Raw genomic sequence first — 17396 nt, 5'->3', positions numbered from 1 at the left:
GGCATTGAAAAAACCCTGTCTTTGTTTTGCTTGTCCTGGAAACCAGGCTGGAGATAAAGACCTTGGAGGGCAAGTAGTTTATTTGGGAGGTGATCTCAGGGAGCAGGAAGAGTAACCCAGTGAAGGAAGAAAAGCCAGTATTTGGAAATGTTACTGAGATGCCTGTTGTAGGAATCCTTCTTAGAATTGTCTATTTCAAGCTGGTGTGTGGTGGTGCACATCTGTAATGTCAGCGACTAGGGAGGCTAAGGCAGGAGGATCTTGATTTCAAAGCCAGTCTCAGCAATTTAGTAAGGTCCTATGTAATTTAGTGAGATCCTGTTTCAAAATAAAAAATAAAAAGGCCTGGGAATATGGCTCAGTGGTTAAGTATCAGCATTCAGGGAAAAAAAAAAAAAAATTGTCTGTCCCAAGAATGGGAGACAGAGATTTTTATCCACCAGTATTAGATTCTCATCATGAAGGGTCACCCTAGGAATATTAACCCTTGTATTTCCAGGTTCCCTTAGCTTTGGAGAAGGCCAGGAGGTGGGAAGCATGCACAGGAAGAAATCTACCGAAATCTGCAGTCTGCAGAAATGTTCAGAGCATGTGAGGTAGAGTCATGCAAATTCTGTTATACATCCTCAATCTATTTTAGCCATTTTTAATTTAACTATTAGATTATTTAACTCAGTACCTCTGATATTGTGTTGTAGAATCACCTGGGGATCTTATTAAAATGCAGATTTTGATACAGTAGCTTTGGGGTGGGTCAGAGTTCTCCATTTTAACAAGCTCCCATGTGATGCTAATACTAATAGCAAAGATTTACTTAATTGAGGCACATTTATCAAGCACCTCCTATTATCATAGTTACTATGTGAGATACTGACTTAAAGAAAACTTTGTGGTAGGCTGAATAATAGCCTCCCAAAGATGGCCACATTCCCATGCTCAGACTGAATATGTTACCTTACATAGTAAAAGGAATGTTTCAGATGTGGCTAAGTTAAGGATCTTGAGATGGGCAATTATCTTGGATTATCAGAGTAGGCCTGACATAATCATAAGGATCTTAAAAGAAGAAGGCAGGCCACGGTGTTAGCTTTGAAGATGAAGGCGGGGCCAGGAGACGAGGAATGCGGGCAGCAAGGGAATTTTTCTCCAAGAGCCTCCACAGGAATGTAGCCCTGCAGATATATTTTAGCATCTGACTTTCAGAACTGTCAGCGAACACATTTGTGAGATTTTAACCCACAACGTTTGTGGGTGTGTCATAAAACAAATATAAACAATATGAGGTCTAGAGCAGTCAAGGTAGGTTAAATTATGGTAGCAAATGATCCCCAAATTGCAGGTGCTTAAACAAAAATATGATTTGTTTATTGCTCAAAATACACTTTCATTTTTTATTTTTTTGGTGGTGCTGGGGATTAAACCCAGGACCTTGTGCTTGAAAGGTGAGTACTCTACCAACTGAGCTATATCCCCAGCCCCCTCAAAATATATTTTAATCAAGGATTCGCTGAGGTCTCTGTCAGTTCAGGACCCACTTTGAGGGAAGAGCCACTATCTGGAACATTCCAGTCATAACTTCCACTCACTTGTTGCCATTCCATCCTTTAGGAGAACGGAAAGCACAGTTCTTCCATGTGCCCAGCAGGCAAAGAGCTAGAAGTATTTTCTGCGTCTATAACTAGTATGACTGAGTAAGCTCCTACATATATAGGAACCCTCATATGTATAAAAACTATGAACTCTGGATAAAATATTAAAAAGAAAAACGGTTGGATAAAAACTCTGGATATGGCACATGCCTATAATCCCAGCACCTTGGGAGGCTGAGGCAGGAAGATTATAAATTAGAGGCCAGTCTCAGCAACTTAGCAAAGCCCTAAGTAACTTAGTGAGACACTGTCTCAAAATTAAAAAAACCAAAAACAAACATTTTTAAAACATTAAAAAGGGTTAGGGATGTGACTGACCAAGGTGCCTCTGGTTTCTGGTTTCAATCCCCAGTACCAAAAAAAAAAATTTTTTTTTTGAAGAGATAATTTCCTGCTTTTTACAGCTTTAAGACTGAAGGTATTAATGGTCCCAATCTGTGCCATTTAAAATGGTTAAAATGCTGATAAAATGTGTGTATGCTCATAAAATCTTAGTGGTTTAAAGAGCCAGAGGATAACGTTTGGGGCACCCTCAGTCACTGAAAACTAAAGGAAGAAATTCCAGAAAAATGAGAGGTAGAAAGAGGGAACTAAGTGGTGGTAGATGTGTCATTCACAATGCCAGAATATATTTCAAAGTTATCTAACATATGAAAAAGCAAAAATATGACTGATTCTCATGAGTAAAGATAATCCATGGAGATCAACCCTTAGGTGACCTGATGTTGGATGTTACAAATAGTTTATTTTCTTATAGTACAGGGGACTTTAAACAAAGCCAAATGGAAATTCTAGAATTTAAAAACATATATAAAATAAAGTATTCATTGAATAAGCTTAGTAGCAGATGGAGTTTGCAAACAAATGTCAGTGAAGTTGATGAGAGATCAATAGAAATTATTCAACTAGAGAAACAGAGAGAAAAAATATTGGCGGGAAGAAAAAAAAAAGAAAAAGAAAAAGAAGGCCTTATTGGGCATGGTGACACACACCTGTCATCCCAGGGACTCAGGAGGCTTGGGCAGGAAGATCAACAGCTCGAGGTCATGCTGGGCAATTTAGTGAGACCCTCTCTCAAAATAAAAATAGGGCTGGGGATGTAGTTCAGAAGTGTAACATTCCTCAGTTCAATCCCTCCTAAATTAACTAATTAATTAAATTATAAAGGTTTGGGGGTGTAGCTCAGTGGCTGAACAATTGCCTAGGAAGCCTGAAGCCCTGGGTTTGATCCCTAGCCCCTAGAAAAAAAAAAAAAAAAAAAAAGAAAGAAAGAAAGAAAGAAAGAAAAAAGAGCCCCAGGACCTGGGGGAATATCAGAAAATCTAACACACTTATACTTGGAGCCTAATAAGGAGAGGAGATCAGGAGATCAAGAATGAGACAGGCTACATATTTGAAGAAACACGTAGTCCTCCTTTAGTTTTTTGTACCATGGATTGAACCCAGGGTTATTTAACTACTTAGCCACATCCAAGCCCTTTATATTTTTTATTTTGAAACAGGTCTTGCTAAGTTGCTTAGGGCCTCACTAATTTGCTGAGACTGGCTTTAGAACTAATGATCCTCCTGCCTCAGCCTCCTTAGTTGCTGGGATTACAGGCATGTGCCACCACGCCCAGAAATAAGATATTTTGAAAGAGAGAGACAGAGACGGACAGACTGCACAAACGTTCTTATAACTCTTATGAGAGCGTGTTGTTATAATTGGTCTATTTTATTAGATTATTGTTGTTAATCTATTTTGTGCCTAAATTACAAATTAAACTTTATCATGGGTATATATTAGTAGGCAAAAACCATATTATATATGTTTCAGTGTTCTCCATGGTTTCAGGCATGAACATATCTTCTGGAGATAGACATAATTGAGGATTTGGAAAAGCTCAGTGAACCCCATGCAGAAGTAATATGATGAAGTACTTACATATCACAATCAAACTCTGGAAATGCAAAGATAAAGAAAAGTTTAAAAAACCACCAGAGAAAGAGTCATATTACATTCAGAGGAGCAATGATTTGAACACTACTGACTTCTCCTCAGAAGCAATGGATGGCATATTAAAGTACTAAAAGAAAAAAAAAAAAAAACTGTAAATCCTGATTTTTTTTCTATATATTTAAAATTTTCTTCAAAAATGAAGGCAAAATAAAGATAGCTTTAGATTAAGGAAAAGAGAATTTGCTGCTAGTATATCTATCCTACAAGAAGTTTTTCAGCCAGTGGGTATGGTACATGCTGGTAATCCCAGTGGCTCAGGAGGCTGAAGCAGGAGGATTGCAAATTTGAGGCCAGTCTAAACAATTAGGGAGACTCTGTCTCAAAATAAAAATTAAAAGCAGCTGGGAATGAATGTAACTCGGTAGTGAGGTGATCCTGGGTTCAATCCCCAGCACTGCAAAAAAAAAAAGAAGTTTTTCAGAATGAAAAAACTGAAACCTAATGGAGAATAGGATTCTTTAGGAAAGGATGAAGAATATCGGAAGTGGTATATATGTGGTGAATATAAAAGACTTTTAAAATAATTTATTTAAAATATCTTTTAGGTATTTTGAGTCAAAATTATAACATTGGCTTGTGGATTTAGAATAATGGCAATGTACTACACATGGTAATTATAGCATAAAGGATAGGGGAGGGTAGATGGACCTACACTGTCACAAGTTTTCTGAGTTTTATAAGTGGCATAATGTTAACTCTAAGAAGATATATTTGATGTATAGCAAATAAATGCCTACCACAGAGTATCTTCCCAAAGAGCTCGCAGCATGGTAGAGGAAGGCATGTGTCCAGATTTACTATAACAGGGTGGAATGTTCAACAAATAAGGTTGGACAAAGAGCGTGGGAGTCCAGGGAATCAAGGGTAGCTCTCTTTGGGGGTAGGTAGGTAAAGGCTTCATAATAGAAGTTATATTTGAGTGGGTTGTGAAGGATGATTAAAATATGAGAAGGGGAAGAAAGACATTCCACACATGGGAATCAGCATGAGCTAAAATGTGAGAGCCAGATGGTGCAGAATGTGTTTGGGGCACTAGCAGTCATCTAGTTTTACCTCTGGGGGCGGCAGGAACCATGAACCCGTCAGGAAGGGCCTGGCTTAGTCCGTTTGTGCTGCCATAGCAAAATAGCACAACCTGGATAATTTGTAAACAATAGACCTCTATTGCTCACAATTCTTGAGGCTGGGAAGTTGATGATGGAGGTTCTGGCAGGTTCAGTGTCTGGTGAAGGCTCCCTCCCATCTCTGCTCCCAAGGTGGCACCTGGAATATTATACCCTCGTATGACTGAAGGGAAAAGAATGATGAACCCCCTCTCTCAAGCCCTTTTATAAGTGCCCTAGTCCCATCCATGAGGGCTTAATGTCGTGACTGAATCACTTCCTAAAGGCATTGGCTATTAAGTTTCAGCACTGGGTTTTGGAGGGTGCATTCAATCCAGTGAAGGCCCCATATAGAAGAGTTACAGTGGATTAAAGTGAGGTTAAGCTGGAGCAGACAGAACCTGGAGGCCAGAAGCTAATTGTTAAGTAATTGTAAACATCCTCATGGAGGATGATGAGAACCCAAGCAAAGGCCGTGGCAGTGGCACTGGGGGTGAAGGCATTATGGAGACTTGCTTGGCAGGCAGCGTTAGCCAGGCCGAGTAAGGGGCTGAGCACGGGGAGGAACCCAGAGGAAGCCTCAGGGTCCTGGAGGCGGGGACTGGTGTTATTAACTAAGATAGAAAAAGAGCATGGGGGAAATTAAAAATATATGTAGGAGAAGATCATTGATAAAATGCAGAAGGGAGCAGAGTCTCGCAAACCCAGGAAGACAAAGGAAAGCCATGTTTTTCCTTGGAGCAGAAAGGAGGAGGTGAGCCTGGCTGAAAATTTGAAACAGTTTGGGGTCGGCAAATGGAAAAATCCTGGGAATTCATCCCTGGAGGCATCTGTTTTCTCCATGAAGTGGGACCATGTGGTTGGTGTCAGGGAGATGGTAGGGAACATGGCAGAAGGATGAGGAGAGGACTAAGGGTTTGTAACGCTGTCTCCTGAAGAACTGCCTTATTTATATCTCTGTACGTTGTGTCTGTAAGTGGAAGTTTCTCTCTATTCAAAGAATGAGTTTTTTCCATGTGAATACAGTCATCCCTTGATATTCCTGGGGGACTGGTTCCAGGACCTTCTGCCAATACCAAAATCCGAGGATGCTCAAGTACACCCAGTACAATGTAAGTACTATGTAAATAGTTTGAGGGCTGGGGTTGTGGCTCAGAGGTGGAGCGCTTGCCTAGCATGTGTGAGGCCCTGGGTTCAATCCTCACCACCATATCAATAAATAAATAAAATAAAGTTATTATGTCCATCTACAACTAAAAATATTTTTAAAAAATAGTTACTGAGGGGTGGAGGCTGTAGCTCATTGGTTGAGCATTGGCCTCGCACATATGAGGCACTGGGTTCAATCCTCAGCACCACATAAAAATAAACAAATCAATAAAGATATCGTCTGCATCTATAACTAAAAAATATTTTTAAAAAATAGTTTTTGAACTGTATTGTGTAGGAACTAATGACAAGAAAAAAATGTTCAGTACAGACATGATTTTTTTTCCCAGTACCAGTGCTTCACACATGCTAGACACATGCTCTACTCTGAGTGACATCCCCAGTCCTTTTTTATTTTATTTTGAGATCGGTTCTCACTAAGTTGCTGAGGCTGGTCTTGAACTTGTGATCCTCCTGCCTCAACATTCTGAGTCACTGGGATTACAGATGTGGGCCACAGAGCTCAGCCACCAAGCCCAGCTATTTATTTCTTATTACAAAATAAGTATCTTTTTATTGTATAAGAGTTTTAAAAAACAGAGAAATGAAATAAAAATAAATAAAAATCAATCATATCCCTCAAGTCAGAAAGGTAATCACAGTCAGCATTTAGGATATATTTACCTTTTTTCCTTTTAATGCAGGTACAGACATTTTTGAAAAATAAGTGTATGTATTTTTTAACAATCGTTTTTAGTTTACAGTTTTCTATGAATATTTTCTACATTATCTTACATTCTTATATGTTAATATTTAAAAAATAATTAATATTTTGGATTAGTAAACGTCTGTGTGGTTCAAAATTCAGAGTATAAAAGATTATGTAATGGGAAATCTCCTTGCAAGCCGACTCTTATCTAGTTACCTTTTTTTAAAACAATTTTCTAAATTCCTTTTTAGTTTTAGGTGGACACAGTACCTTTATTTTATTTTTATGTGGTGCTGAGGATGGAACCCAGGGCCTCACATGTGCCAGGCAAGCAAACACTCTACCACTGAGCCACAACCCCAGCCTTTCTAGTTACCTTTTCCAGAAGAAACCAAATACTGTTGTTTTTTGTTGTAGCAAATCCCTCCCAAGATATTTTATGTATATCTAAGTAAATATATGTTTATTTCCCCCACATTTATACATAAGTGGTTACTATTATAACGGTGTTTTGTACCTTACCTTATTAATAATAAATCTTGAAGGTCATAATGAAGATCAACTATATATTGACCTTCAATATATTGTTTTCTCATGTTTAAGGGGCTTCCATAAAACTCCCAGAAGTGAACCTTAATTTATTTAACGAGTTACCTCCTACTCAGCATTTAGGTTACTCTAAGTCTTTTGGAATTAAAAAAAAAAAAAAATCTATAGCAAATAACCTTTCACATTGGGACAAAATGCCTTAAGGAAAAAGTTCTTGAAATCTAATTGCTGGGCTAAGAGGCACATGCATTTGAAATTTTATGCTATTTTGTTCACCGTGGCTCTTCCTAGATTGGCAGGCTGTGTCACACACACATTCCGTACAGCCTATGCATGCAGTAGGTTGTACCATTTAGGTTTGTGTAGGTACATTCTGTGGTGTTTGCACAGTGACTAAATTAGCTAAAAGACAGTTCTTAGAACATGTCTCTGTCATTAAGTGACAGATGACTTAGAGTCATCAAAGGATGCTGAAACCATAGCCATCCATCACTGAAGCTGCTGGACTCACCCAAGGACGGGCTGCTCTCGTGGGAGAGTGCACTGGAAGCTAATGGGGAAAAGGTGCCTTCCTCCCTTTCCCTTCTAGTGGGCCCTCTCTTTCCTCCATCAGTGTCCCCCTTGGCCGAACCTAACCAGGAGCAAGGTGAGGAGGGAGTCTGGAGAAGGAATCTTAAGGGTCAATTCCCAGTGACAGAGTAGCAGGGCTGGCCTCATGGGCATGTCTTCTGTGTAGTCACCTAGGATGCCACCCTTAGAAGAGCCCAGTGCTTGGTTTTATGTTCTGTCGTTTGCCTTAAAATTCTTAATACTTTTGGAACAAGAGATCTTGCACATTTTTTTTTTTTTTTTTTTTACTGAACCTACAAATTATGTCGCTGGTCATGTAGACCAGAGCATGGAAGGGCAGGGCTGGAGCTGAGAGCAAAGAGGAAAACTGCAGGACTGCTGTGTGTCACCAAATTGCTCTCCACAAAGCTTATACCAATTTGAATGTCTTAGCAAGGTACGGAGTTGCCTGGGAAACCATAAATGAGTTGTGGTGCTGATAGACAAGTACCTATGATATTCCCTAAGCAACCCGAACAGTTCCAAAAGCAGGAATGTGAAAGTCACAAACTGGTTCTCCGGTCTCCCAATTCAAAGAGTCAGACTACAAGCCTGTCCTGAGCTCTTAGATGTCATTTCCCAACCCCATCCCTTTAAGGGGAAACAGATTTGACTGTAAGCATGCTGGTTATCATAAAATTTATATATTATTGCTTTGTCTTTGCATATCTGGTAGTATTTAAATATCTGTCAGTACATTTATTCTTTTTTTATTTATCTTTTAATTTTTTACAGACTGCATTTTGATTCATTGTACACAAATGGGGCACATCATTTCGTTTCTATGGTTGTACACAATGTAGATTCATACCATTTGTGTAATCATATATGTACATAGGGCAATGATGTCTGTCTCATTCCACAATTTTAATACCCCCCCTCATTTCCTTCTACATAATCTAAAGTTCCCTCATTCTTCTCTCCTTCCCCACCCCCATTATATATCAATCTCCATTTATCAGGGAAAACATTCGGCCTTTGGTTTTTGGGGATTGGCTTGTTTCACTTAGCATGATATTCTCCAATTCCATCCATTTATTTGCAAATGCCATAATATTATTCTTTATGGCTGAATAATATTCCATTGTGTATATATACCACAGTTTCTTTATCCATTCATCTGTTGAAGGGCATCTAGGTTGGTGCCACAATCTAGCTATTGTGAACTGAGCTGCTGTAAACATTGATGTGGCTGTGTTACTGTAGTTTGCTGATTTTAAGTCCTTTGGGTATAAACCAAGGAGTGGGATAACTGGGTCAAATGGTGGGTCCATTCCAAGTTTTCTGAGGATTTTCCACACAGCTTTCCAGAGTAGCTGCACCAATTTGCAGCTCCACCAGCAATGTACGAGTGTGCCTTTTTACCCACTTTCATGCCAACATCTATTATTGTTTGTGTTCTTGATAATAGCCATTCTAATTGGAGTTAGATGAAAATTTAGAGTTGTTTTAATTTGCATTTCTCTAATTACTAGAGATGTTGAACACTTTTTCATATATTTATTAATTGCCTGAATGTCTTTTTCTTAAAGTGTCCGTCCAGTTCCTTGGCCCATTTATTGATTGGGTTCTTTGTGTTTTTGGTGTAAAGTTTTGTAAGTTTTTTATAAATTTTGGAGATAAGTGCTCTATCTGAAGTACGTGTGGAAAAGATTTTCTCCCACTCTGTAGGCTCTTTCTTCACATTCTTGATTGTATCCTTTGCTGAGAAAAAACTTTTTAGTTTGAGTCCATCCCATTTATTGATTCTTGCTTTGATTTCTTGTGCTTTGGAGTCTTGTTGAGGAAGTCTGATCCTAAGCCAATATGATGAAAATTCAGGCCTACTTTGTCTTCTATTTTGTGAAGGGTCTCAGGTCTAATTCCTAGATCCTGGATCCATTTCGAGTTGCGTTTTGTGCAGGGTGAGAGATAGAGGTTTAATTTCATTTTACTGCATATGAATTTCCAGTTTTCCCAACATCGTTTGTTGAACAGGCTATCTTTTCTCCATTGTAAGTTTTTGGCACCTTTGTCTAGTATGAGGTGACTGTATTTATGTGGTTTTGTCCCTTTGTCTTCTATTCTATACCATTGGTCTTCCTATCTATTTTGGTGCCAATACCATGCTTTTTTTGTTACTATTGCTCTATAGTATAGTTTAAGGTCTGGTATTGTGGTATCTCCTGTTTCACTTTTTCTACTCAGGATTGTTTTGGCTATTTGAGGTCTCTTGTTCTTCCAGATGAAGTTCATGATTGCTTTCTCTATTTCTATGAGGAATGTCATTGGGATTTTAATTGGAATTGCATTGAATCTGTATAGTGCCTTTGGTAGAATGGCCATTTTGACAATGTTAATTCTACCTATCCAAGAACATGGGCGATCTTTCCATCTTCAAAGATTTTCTTCAATTTCTTTCTTTAATGTTTTGTAGTTTTCATTGTAGAGGTCTTTCACCTATTTTGTTAGATTAATTCCCAAGTATTTTTTTTTTTTTTGAGGTACTGTGAATGGAGTGGTTTTCATAATTTCTCTTTCAGAGAATTCATCACTTATGAATAGAAATGCATTAGATTTATGTGTATTGATTTTATATCCTGCTACTTTACTGAATTCACTTATGAGTTCTAAAAGTTTTCTGGTGGAATTTCCCAGTTCCTCTAAGTATATAATCATATCATCAGCAAATAGGGATAGTTTGAGTTCTTCTTTTCCTATTTGTATCCCTTTAATTTCTTTGGTCAGTGTAATTGCTCTGGCAAGTGTTTCAAGGACAATGTTGAACAGAAGTGGTGAAAGAGTTGTTCCAGTTTTTAGAGGGAATGCTTTCAGTTTTTCTGCATTAAGAATGATGTTGGCTCAATTCACAATAGCCAGACTATGGAACCAACCTAGATGCCCTTCAATTGATGAGTGGATAAAGAAACTGTGGTATATATATACAATGGAATATTTCTCAGCCATAAAGAATGACAAAATTATGGCATTTGCAGGCAAATGGATGAAATTGGAGAATATCATGCTAAGTGAGATAAGCCAATCTCAAAAAGCCAAAGGACAAATGATATCGCTAATAAGTGGAGGATGACACATAATGGGGGGGAGGGAAGGGTTAATGTTAGGGTTAGAGTTAGGGTTAGGGAGGGGGGCAAGTATGGAGGAAGAAAGTACTGTATAGAGGGTAAAGAGGGGTGGGAGGGGTGGGGGGAAGGGAAAAAATAACAGAATGAATCAAACAACATTACTGTATGTAAATTTATGATTACACAAATGGTATGCCTTTACGCCATGTACAAACAGAGAAACAACATGTATCCCATTTGTTTACAATTAAAAAAAAAATACAGAGAAACCTTAAAAAAAAAAAAAATGATGTTGGCTGTGGGCTCAGCATAGATAGCCTTTACAATGTTCAGGTATGTTCCTACTATTTCTATTTTTTCTAGTGTTTTAAGCATGAAGGGGTGCTGTATTTTATCAAACACTTTCTCAGCATCTATTGAAATAATCATGTGATTCTTAACTTTAAGCCTATTGATGTGATGAATTACATTTATTGATTTCCGGATGTTGAATCAACCTTGCATCCCTGGGATATACCCCACTTGATCATGGTGCACTATCTTTTTAATATACTTTTGTATGCAATTTGCCAGTATTTTGTTAAGGGTTTTTGCATCTATGTTCATCAGGGATAGTGGTCTAAAGTTTTCTTTCCTTGATGTGTCTTTGTCTTGTTTGGGTATGAGGGTGATATTAGCCTCATAGAATGAATTTGGAAGGGTTCTCTCCTTTTCTATTTCCTGGAATACTTTGAGGAGAATTGGTATCAGTTCTTCTTTAAAGGTCTTGTAGAATTCAGCTGAGAATCCATCTGGTCCTGGGCTTTTCTTGGTTGGTAGGCTTTTGATGGTTTCTTCTATTTCAGTGCTTGAAATTGATCTGTTTAGATTGTGTACGTCTTCCTGATTCAGTTTGGGAGGATTATATGTCTCTAAAAATTTGTCAATGTTGTTGCTATTTTCTATTTTGTTGGAGTATAGATTTTCAAAGTAGCTTCTAATTATGTTATGTATTTCAATGGTGTCTGTCGTGATCTTTCTTTTTTCATCACGTATTCTAGTAATTTGAGTTTTCTCTCTCCTCTTCGTCAGTGTGGCTAGGGGTTTATCAATTTTGTTTACTTTTTCAAAGAACCAACTTTTTGTTTTTCAGTTTTTTGAATTGTTTCAATTTCATTTATTTCAGCTCTGATTTTAATTATTTCCTATCTTCTACTATTTTTGGTGTTGATTTGTTCTTTTTTTCTAGGGCTTTGATATGTAATGTTAGGTCATTTAGTTGTTGACTTTTTATTTTTTTATGTATGAATTTAATGCAATAAACTTTCCTCTTAGTACTGCTTTCATGAGTGTCCCAGAGATTTTGATATGTTGCATCATGTACCTCTAATTCTAATTTACCTCTAAGAATTTTTAAATTTCTTCCCTGATGTCATCTGTTATCATTGCATCATTCAATAGCATATTATTTAGTCTCCAGGTGTATGAGTAATTTTTGTTTATTTTATTGTTCATTTCTAATTGCATTCCATTATGGTCTGATAGGATACAGGGTAGGATCTTTTTTTTTTTTGTATTTACCAATGGCTTCTTTGTGGCATAGCATATGGTCTATTTTGGAGAAGGATCCATGAGTTGCTGAGAAGAATGTATATTTTTTCAAGGATGGATGAAATACTCTGTAAATATCCATTAAGTCTATATCATTGATTGTATTATTTAGTCCTATAGTTTCTATGTTCAGTTTTTGTTTGGAGGATCTATTCAGTAGTGAGAGCAGTGTGTTAAAGTCCCCCACTATTAATGTGTTTTGGTCTATTTGATTCTTAAAATTGAGAAGGGTTTGTTTGATACAGATAGATGCTCCATTGTTTGGGGCATAAATATTTACAGTTGTTATGTCTTGCTGTTTTATGCTTCCCTTGAGAAGTATGAAATGTCCTTCTTTATCCTTTCTGACTAACTTAGGTTTGAAGTTCACTTTATCTGATATGAGGATGGAGACCCCTGCTTTCTTACTGGGTCCATGTGCATGGTATGTTTTTCCCCATCCTTTCACTTTAGTCCATGGATGTCTTTTTCTATGAGATGAGTCTCTTGAAGCCGCATATTGTTGGGTCCTTCTTTTTAATCCAATCTGCCAGTCTATGTCTTTTAATTATTGAGTTTAGGCCATTGACATTCAGGGTTATTATTGTGATATGATTTGTATTCCTAGTCATTTTGACTTATTTTTGGTTTTTAACTTGACTTGGTTTCTCCTTTGAATGGTTTTTCCTTTAAGGTAGTTCCTCCATTTGCTGACTTGTATTGTTGCTTTTCACTGCCTCCTCATGAAATATTTTGCTGAGAATGTTCTGTAGGGCAGGCTTTCTATTTGTAAATTCTTTTAACTTTTGTTTATCATGGAAAGATTTTATTTCATTGTCAAATCTGAAGGTTAGTTTTGCTGGGTATAGGATTCTCGGTTGGCATCCGTGTTCTTTCAGAGCTTGAAATATATTGTTCCAGGCCCTTCTTGCTTTTAGAGTTTGGGCTGAGAAATCTGCTGATGTTCATATCAGTTTCCCCTTATATGTAATCTGACGCTTTTCTCTCGCAGCCTTTGAAATCCTATCTTTATTTTGTACGTGACGTATTTTCATTATAATGTCTTGGTGTGGATCTGTTGTAATTTTGTGCACCTGGTGTTCTGTAAGCCTCTTGTATTTGATTTTCCATTTCATTTTTCGGGTTTGGAAATTTTTCTGATATTATTTCATTGAACAGGTTGTTCATGCCTTTGGTTTGTATCTCTGTGCCTTCCTCAATCCCAATAATTCTTAAATTCAGTCTTTTCATGATGTCCCATAATTCTTGGAGGTTCTATTCATGATTTCTTACCATCTTCTCAGTTTGTTCAACTTTAATTTCAAGATTAAATATTTTGTCTTCATTGTCTGAGATTCTGTCTTTCATGAGATCTTTTCTGTTGGTGATGCTTTCTATTGAGTTTATAATTTGGTTCATCATTTCTTTCATTTCAAGTATTTCTTTTTTTTTTCTCCAGAATTTCTATCTCTTTATTGAAGTGTTTTTTTGCTTCTGCATTTGCTCTTTTAACTGTTACTGGAATAGTCATGCATTGCCTGCATTTGCTCTTTTATCTTGTCTTTTGCTTCACAGATCATTTTAAGTATGCAGATTCTAAACTCTTTTTCTGTCATTTCTACTGCCATGCTGTCATTGGAGTCTATCACAATAGCATCTTGGTTTGTTAGGGACACTTTCTTCCCCTGTTTTTTCATATTGTTTCTATATATTCCCCTCTACCAGTGAAGATCAGAGATACTGAAGTTCCCCCCTTGCAGCCTTATAGTGACCCTACAGTTTTCCGCTACCTCTCTTTTGAAGGGGAGATCGATACCAGTAGCACCCAATACAGCGAAAATGCAGCCCTGAACCAGATAGCCCCTATAAAGACTTTAACATTATTGTAATGAACAGGATAAGTTCGATGACTATTTACAGTATTTCTAGTTGTGAACAAGAAGATGGAGAAGGGTATAGGATGTAAGTGAGTAAATAGAGGTACCTGTCAAAGGGCCTCCAGTCTCCTGTACGTGTCTCAGGAAGGGAGCCACCCTTCCAATGATGAGGGCCATGCCCTCAGGAATAATTTGAAATGCCTACACCAGCCTCCAAAGAAGCTAGGGAGCCCCAGCAAGGGTGCACTGAGTGAGCAGGGAGGCAGGCGCAGTGTCCCTCAGCAGTAGGGGGGCAGGCTCAGCTACCGGCCTCCATCCTCCGTGTGGGGGCAGGCTGGGGGGCTCAATGCCAGTGTCTGTCCTTGGTGTGTGGGGGCGGGCGGGCTCAGCAATGGTGGCCAGTACATTTATTCTTTTTTTTTTTAATTTATTTTTTATTGTAAACAAATGGGATACATGTTGTTTCTGTTTATACGTGGAGTAACAGCATACCATTTACATATTCATACATTCACAGAGTAATGATGTTTGATTTATTCCATTATTTTTTCCTTCCCTCCCACCCCTCCCACCTCTCTTTTCCCTCTATACAGTCCCTCCTTCCTCCATTCTTGCCCCCCTCCCACCTCCCATTACGTGTCATCATCCGCTTATCAGTGAGATCTTTCGTCTTTTGGATTTTTTAGATTGGCTTATCTCACTTAGCATGATATTCTCCAATTTCATCCATTTGCCTGCAAATGCCATAATTTGATTATTCTTTATGGCTGAGTAATATTCCATTGTGTGTGTATATATATATATATATATTATATATATATATATATATATATATATATATCACAGTTTCTTTATCCATTCATCAATTGAAGGACATCTAGGTTGGTTCCACAATCTGGCTATTGTGAATTGAGCACCTATGAACATTGATGTGGCTGTATCTCTGTTGTATGCTGATTTTAAGTCCTTTGGGTATAGGCCAAGGAGCGGGATAGCTGGGTCAAATGGTAGGTCCATTCCAAGTTTCCTAAGGAATCTCCACACTGCTTTCCAGAGTGGCTGCACTAATTTGTAGCCCCACCAGCAATGTATGAGAGTACCTTTTTCCCCACATCCTCGCCAACACCTATTGTTGCTTGTATTCTTGATAATCACCATTCTAATTGGGGTGAGATGGAATCTTAGGGTAGTTTTGATTTGCATTTCTCTTATTACTAAAGATGGTGAACATTTTTTCATATGTTTGTTGATTGCTTGTAGATCTTCTTCGGTGAAGTGTCTGTTCATTTCCTTAGCCCATTTGTTGATTGGGTTATTTGTATTCTTGGTGTAGAGTTTTTTGAGTTCTTTATATATTCTGGAAATTAGTGCTCTATCTGAAGTATGAGTGGCAAAGATATTCTGCCACTCTGTAGGTTCTCTCTTTGCATTGCTGATAGTTTCCTTTGCTGAGAGAAAGCTATTTAGTTTGACTCTATCCCAGTTATTGATTCTTGCTTTTATTTCTTGTGCAATGGGAGTCCTGTTAAGGAAGTCTGATCCTAAGCCAACAAGGTGAAGATTTGGACCTACTTTTTCTTCTCTAAGATGCAGGGTCTCTGGTCTGATTTCAAGGTCCTTGATCAATTTTGAGTTGAGTTTTGTGCAGGGTGAGAGAGAGGGGCTTAGTTTCATTCTGCTGCATGTGGATTCCCAGTTTTCCCAGCACCATTTGTTGAAGAGGCTATCTTTTCTCCATTGCATATTTTTGGCACCTTTGTAACCCAATCAACAAATGGGCCAAGGAAATGAACAGACACTTCACAGAAGAAGATCTACAAGCAATCAACAGATATATGAAAAAATGTCCAACATCTTTAGTAATAAGAGAAATGCAAATCAAAACTACCCTAAGATTCCATCTCACCCCAATTAGAGTGCGATTATCAGGAATACTAGCAACAATAGGTGTTGGAGAGGATGTGGGGAAAAAGGTACACTCATACATTGCTGGTGGGGCTACAAATTAGTACAGCCACTCTGGAAAGCAGTGTGGAGATTTCTTAGGAAACTTGGAATGGAACCACCATTTGACCCAGCTATCCCGCTCCTTGGCCTATACCCAAAGGACTTAAAATCAGCATACTACAGAGATACAGTCACATCAATGTTCATAGGTGCTCAATTCACAATAGCCAGATTGTGGAACCAACCTAGATGCCCTTCAGTGGATAAAGAAACTGTGGTATATATATACAATGGAATATTACTGAGCTATAAAGAATAATCAAATTATGGCATTTGCAAGCAAATGGATGAAATTGGAGAATATCATGCTAAGTGAGATAAACCAATCTCAAAAAACTATTACGAATGATCTCGCTAATAAGTGGATGATGACACTTAACGGAGGGTGGGAGGGGGGCAAGAATGGAGGAATGAGGGACTGTATAGAGGGATAAGAGGGGTGGGAGGGGTGGGGGGAAGAAAGAAAGAAAATAAGAGAATGAATCAAAAACTATTACCCTATGTAAATGTATGATTACACAAATGGTATGCTTCTACTTCATGTACAGAGAAACAAGATGTATCCCTTTGTTTACAATAAAAATGAAGAAAAAAAGAAAAAGAAAGATAAGGGACTGTGGTCGTGGCTCAGTGGTAGAGCACTTGCCTAGCATGTGTGAGGCGCTGGGTGCGATTCTCAGCCCCACATTAAAGTAAGGGTATTGTGTCCATCTACAACTAAAAGAAAAAATTAAAAAAGACATAAGGCTTTCTATACTCCTTTGGACTGGGAATGGTAGTCCCAGAGACTCCAGAGGTGGAGGCAGGAGAATCACAAGTTCAAGGCCAGCCTCTGCACCTCAGGGACACCTTGTCTCAGAAAATAATAGGGCCTAGTTTAGTGGTTACACACCCCTAGGTTCAATTCCTGTACTGGGGAAAAAAAGGAAAAATAAAAGTAATATCCCTATTCTTCAGGTCAAAAAATGAATTGATGGGAATCAAGGAAGGGAGTTGAGTATAGGACAGAGACAGAGGGAACGTGGAACAGGATAATGACAGAAGTAGGACAATTCCAGACAAATTTAGGAGGAAAAATTGTCAAGACTTGGGCATCTGATTTGGTGGAGGA

The 17396-nt window shown here is 38.1% G+C and overlaps 1 protein-coding gene across 4 annotated transcripts in view; it reads left to right on the top strand.

The window, feature by feature from the left end:
- LOC306644775 (uncharacterized protein) overlaps positions 1-17396 on the top strand; it is an 88974-nt gene that overhangs the window by 11705 nt on the left and 59873 nt on the right. For 2 of the 4 annotated variants that reach the window (XR_013759462.1, XR_013759463.1), the window contains exon 2: positions 500-596. The gene's annotated coding sequence lies outside the window, so the exon portion shown is untranslated. Of the gene's footprint in view, positions 1-499; positions 2960-3465; positions 4041-17396 lie in introns of those variants that run through there. The other 2 variants (XR_013759466.1, XM_079112049.1) reach the window with 2 other exon arrangements.

Source organism: Sciurus vulgaris, assembly GCF_902686455.1.
Source record: "Sciurus vulgaris genome assembly, chromosome: 15".
In the NCBI taxonomy this organism is placed as follows: domain Eukaryota; kingdom Metazoa; phylum Chordata; class Mammalia; order Rodentia; family Sciuridae; genus Sciurus; species Sciurus vulgaris.
This window is presented reverse-complemented; position numbering and strand designations above follow the sequence as displayed.